This window comes from Arachis hypogaea, chromosome 10 (assembly GCF_003086295.3).
Source record: "Arachis hypogaea cultivar Tifrunner chromosome 10, arahy.Tifrunner.gnm2.J5K5, whole genome shotgun sequence".
In the NCBI taxonomy this organism is placed as follows: domain Eukaryota; kingdom Viridiplantae; phylum Streptophyta; class Magnoliopsida; order Fabales; family Fabaceae; genus Arachis; species Arachis hypogaea.
Genome location: NC_092045.1, coordinates 84,576,349 through 84,581,960, shown reverse-complemented (window position 1 = coordinate 84,581,960; position 5,612 = coordinate 84,576,349). Strand labels below are relative to the sequence as shown.

The following is a 5,612-nucleotide window of genomic DNA, read 5'->3' as shown; positions in this document are numbered from 1 at the left end:
AACGCCGTTGAGAGCGCGCCAATTGGGCTTCTGTAGCTCCAGAAAATCCGCTTCGAGTGCAGGGAGGTCAGAATCCAACAGCATCTGCAGTCCTTTTCAGTCTCTGAATCAGATTTTTGCTCAGGTCCCTCAATTTCAGCCAGAAAATACCTGAAATCACAGAAAAACACACAAACTCATAGTAAAGTCCAGAAAAGTGAATTTTAACTAAAAACTAATAAAAATATACTAAAAACTAACTAGATCGTACTAAAAACATACTAAAAACAATGCCAAAAAGTGTACAAATTATCCGCTCATCACAACACCAAACTTAAATTGTTGCTTGTCCTCAAGCAACTGAAAATCAAATAAGATAAAAAGAAGAGAATATGCAATGAATTCCAAAAACATCTATGAAGATCAGTATTAATTAGATGAGCGGGGCTTTTAGCTTTTTGCCTCTGAACAGTTTTGGCATCTCACTCTATCCTTTGAAATTCAGAATGATTGGCTTCTTTAGGAACTTAGAATTCAGATAGTGTTATTGATTCTCCTAGTAGAGTATGATGATTCTTGAACAAAGCTACTTATTGAGTCTTGACTGTGGCCCAAAGCACTCTGTCTTCCAGTATTACCACCGGATACATACATGCCACAGACACATAATTGGGTGAACCTTTTCAGATTGTGACTCAGCTTTGCTAGAGTCCCCAATTAGAGGTGTCCAGGGTTCTTAAGCACACTCTTTTTGCCTTGGATCACAACTTTATTTCTTTTTCTTTCTTTTTCTCCCCTTTTCTCTATTATTTTTTTTTTCGAAATTTTTTTTCTTTTTTTTTTTGCTTTTTCTTGCTTCAAGAATCATTTTTATGATTTTTCAGATCCTCAGTAACATGTCTCCTTTTTCATCATTCTTTCAAGAGCCAACATTCATGAACCACAAATTCAAGATGCATATGCACTGTTTAAGCATACATTCAGAAGACAAAAGTAATGCCACCACATCAAAATAATTAAACTGTTATAAAATTCAAAATTCATGCAATTCTTTTTCTTTTTCAATTAAGCACGTTTTTATTTAAGAGAGGTGATGGATTCATAGGACATTCATAACTTTAAGGCATAGACACTAAGACACTAATGATCACAAGACACAAACATAGATAAACATAAGCATGAAATTCGAAAAACAGAAGAATAAAGAACAAGGAAATCAAGGAACGGGTCCACCTTAGTGATGGCGGCTCTTTCTTCCTCTTGAAGACCCTATGGAGTGCTTGAGCTCCTCAATGTCTCTTCCTTGTCTTTTTTGCTCCTCTCTCATGATTCTTTGATCTTCTCGAATTTCATGGAGGATGATGGAGTGTTCTTGGTGCTCCACCCTTAGTTGTCCCATGTTGGAACTCAATTCTCCTAGGGAGGTGTTTAGTTGCTCCCAATAGTTTTGTGGAGGAAAGTGCATCCCTTGAGGTATCTCAGGGATCTCATGATGAGTGGGGTCTCTTGTGTGCTCCATCCTCTTCTTAGTGATGGGCTTGTCCTCATCAATAGGGATGTCTCCCTCTATGTCAACTTCAACTGAATAACAGAGGTGACAAATGAGGTGAGGAAAGGCTAACCTTGCCAAGGTAGAGGACTTGTCCGCCACCTTATAGAGCTCTTGAGCTATAACCTCATGAACTTCTATTCCTTCTCCAATCATGATGCTATGAATCATGATAGCCCGGTCTATGGTAACTTCGGACCGGTTGCTAGTGGGAATGATTGAGCGTTGGATAAACTCCAACCATCCTCTAGCCACGGGTTTGAGGTCATGCCTTCTCAATTGAACCGACTTCCCTCTTGAATCTCTCTTCCATTGGGCGCCCTCTTCACATATGACTGTGAGGACTTGGTCCAACCTTTGATCAAAGTTGACCCTTCTAGTGTAAGGATGTTCATCTCCTTGCATCATAGGCAAGTTGAATGCCAACCTTACACTTTCCGGACTAAAATCCAAGTATTTCCCCTGAACCATAGTAAGATAATTCTTTGGATTCGGGTTCACACTTTGGTCATGGTTCTTGGTGATCCATGCATTGGCATAGAACTCTTGAACCATCAAGATTCCGACTTGTTGAATGGGGTTGGTAAGAACTTCCCAACCTCTTCTTCGGATCTCATGTTGGATCTCCGGATATTCACCCTTTTTGAGTGAAAAAGGGACCTCGGGGATCACCTTCTTCAAGGCCACAACTTCATAGAAGTGGTCTTGATGCACCCTTGAGATGAATCTCTCCATCTCCCATGACTCGGAGGTGGAAGCTTTTGCCTTCCCTTTCCTCTTTCTAGAGGTTTCTCCGGCCTTGGATGCCATAAACGGTTATGGACAAACAAAAAGCAATGCTTTTACCACACCAAACTTAAAATGTTTGCTCGTCCTCGAGCAAAAGAAGGAAGAAGAGAGGAGAAGAAGAAGAAATGAGGAGAAAGGGAATGGCTTTGTGTTCGGCCAAAAGGGGGGAGAAATGGTGTTTAGGTTGTGTGGAAAGGAAGGAGTGAAGGAGGGTGTATATAGGAGAGGGGGAAGGGTAGGGTTCGGTCATTGGAGGGTGGGTTTGGGTGGGAAAGTGGTTTGAATTTGAATGGTGAGGTAGGTGAGGTTTTATGAAGGATGGATGTGAGTGGTGAAGAGAAAGATGGGATTTGATAGGTGAAGGGTTTTTTTTGGGGAAGAGGTGTTGAGGTGATTGGTGAATGAGTGAAGAAGAGAGAGAGTGGTGGGGTAGGTGGGGATCCTGTGAGGTCCACAGATCCTGAGGTGTCAAGGAAAAGTCATCCCTGCACCAAATGGCAAGCAAAATCTCGTTTTGTGCCAATTCTGGCGTTAAACGCCGGGCTGGTGCCCATTTCTGGCGTTTAACGCCAGCTTCTTGCCCTTCTCTGGCGTTTAACGCCAGTCTGGTGTCCCTTTCTGGCGTTAAACGCCCAGAATGGTGCCAGACTGGGCGTTAAACGCCCAACAGCTAGCCTTACTGGCGTTTAAACGCCAATAGGTGCGTCCTCCAGGGTGTGCTGTTTTTCTTCCTATGTTTCATTCTGTTTTTGCTTTTTTCATTGATTTTGTGACTTCTTATGATCATCAACCTACAAAAAATATAAAATAACAAAAGAAAATAGTTAATTATAAAACATTGGGTTGCCTCCCAACAAGCGCTTCTTTAATGTCATTAGCTTGACAGAGGACTCTTATGGAGCCTCAGAAATGCTCAGAGCTATGTTGGAACCTCCCAACACCAAACTTAGAGTTTGAATGTGGGGGTTCAACACCAAACTTAGAGTTTGGTTGTGGCCTCCCAACACCAAACTTAGAGTTTGACTGTGGGGGCTCTGTTTGGCTCTGTTTTGAGAGAAGCCCTTCATGCTTCCTCTCCATGATGACAGAGGGATATCCTTGGGCCTTAAACACCAAGGATTCTTCATTCACTTGAATGATCAACTCTCCTCTATCAACATCAATCACAGCCCTTGCTGTGGCTAGGAAGGGTCTGCCAAGGATGATGGATTCATCCATGCACTTCTCAGTCTCTAGGACTATGAAATCAGTAGGGATGTAATGGTCTTCAACTTTAACCAAAACATCCTCTACAAGTCCATGGGCTTGTTTTCTTGAGTTGTCTGCCATCTCTAGTGAGATTTTTACAGCTTGTACCTCAGAGATCCCTAACTTCTCCATTACAGAGAGAGGCATGAGGTTTACACTTGACCCTAAGTCACACAAGGCCTTCTTGAAGGTCATGGTGCCTATGGTACAAGGTATTGAAAACTTCCCAGGATCCTGTCTCTTTTGAGGCAGTTTCTGCCTAGACAAGTCATCCAGTTCTTTGGTGAGCAAAGGGGGTTCATCCTCCCAAGTCTCATTTCCAAATAACTTGTCATTTAGCTTCATGATTGCTCCAAGGTATTTAGCAACTTGCTTTTCAGTGGCATACTCATCCTCTTCAGAGGAAGAATACTCATCAGAGCTCATGAATGGCAGAAGTAAGTCCAATGGAATCTCTATGGTCTCAGTTTGAGCCTCAAATTCCCATGGTTCCTCATTGGGGAACTCATTGGAGGCCAGTGGACACCCAGTGAGGCCTTCCTCAGTGGCGTTCACTGCCTCTTCTTCCTCCCAAAATTCGGCCATGTTGATGGCCTTGCACTCTCCTTTTGGATTTTCTTCTGTATTGCTTGGGAGAGTACTAGGAGGGAGTTCAGTAATTTTCTTGCTCAGCTGACCCACTTGTGCCTCCAAATTTCTAATGGAGGATCTTGTTTCAGTCATGAAACTTTGAGTGGTTTTGATCAGATCAGAGACCATGGTTGCTAAGTCAGAGGTATTCTGCTTAGAACTCTCTGTCTGTTGCTGAGAAGATGATGGAAAAGGCTTGCTATTGCTAAACCTGTTTCTTCCACCATTATTATTGTTGAAACCTTGTTGGGGTCTCTGTTGATCCTTCCATGAAAAATTTGGATGATTTCTCCATGAAGGATTATAGGTGTTTCCATAGGGTTCTCCCATGTAATTCACCTCTTCCATTGAAGGGTTCTCAGGATCATAAGCTTCTTCCTCAGATGAAGCCTCCTTAGTACTGCTTGGTGCATTTTGCATTCCAGACAGACTTTGAGAAATCATATTGACTTGTTGAGTCAATATTTTATTCTGAGCCAATATGGCATTCAGAGTGTCAATCTCAAGAATTCCTTTCTTCTGACTAGTCCCATTGTTCACAGGATTTCTTTTAGAAGTGTACATGAATTGGTTATTTGCAACCATTTCAATCAGTTCTTGAGCTTCAGTAGGCGTCTTCTTCAGATGAAGAGATCCTCCTACAGAGCTATCCAAAGACATCTTGGATAGTTCAGAGAGACCATCATAGAAAATACCTATGATGCTCCATTCAGAAAGCATATCAGAAGGACACTTTCTGATTAATTGTTTGTATCTTTCCCAAGCTTCATAGAGGGATTCTCCTTCCTTCTGTCTGAAGGTTTGGACTTCCACTCTAAGCTTACTCAATTTTTGAGGTGGAAAGAACTTTGCCAAGAAGGCATTGACTAGCTTTTCCCAAGAGTCCAGGCTTTCTTTAGGTTGAGAGTCCAACCATGTTCTAGCTCTGTCCCTTACAGCAAAAGGGAATAGCATAAGTCTATAGACCTCAGGGTCAACCCCATTAGTCTTGACAGTGTCACAGATTTGCAAGAACTCAGCTAAGAACTGATGAGGATCTTCCAATGGAAGTCCATGGAACTTGCAATTCTGTTGCATTAGAGAAACTAATTGAGGCTTAAGCTCAAAGTTGTTTGCTCCAATGGCAAGGATAGAGATGCTTCTCCCATAGAAATCGGGAGTAGGTGCAGTAAAGTCACCCAGCACCTTTCTTGCATTGTTGGCATTGTTGTTTTCGGCTGCCATGTGTTCTTCTTCTTTGAAGAATTCGGTCAGGTCCTCTAAAGAGAGTTGTGCTTTGGCTTCTCTTAGCTTTCTCTTCAAGGTCCTTTCAGGTTTAGGATCAGCCTCAACAAGAATGCCTTTGTCTTTGCTCCTGCTCATATGAAAGAGAAGAGAACAAGAAAGTGTGGAATCCTCTATGTCACAGTATAGAGAT

At 42.2% G+C, this 5,612-nt stretch overlaps 1 non-coding gene across 1 annotated transcript; it reads left to right on the top strand.

Moving 5' to 3' along the window:
• The first annotated feature begins 4,909 nt into the window (after positions 1 to 4,909).
• On the top strand, positions 4,910 to 5,017 carry LOC112719284 (small nucleolar RNA R71). Its single transcript, XR_003161591.1, has one exon. It is a non-coding gene; the product is annotated as a small nucleolar RNA R71 (small nucleolar RNA).
• The last annotated feature ends 595 nt before the right edge of the window (positions 5,018 to 5,612 follow it).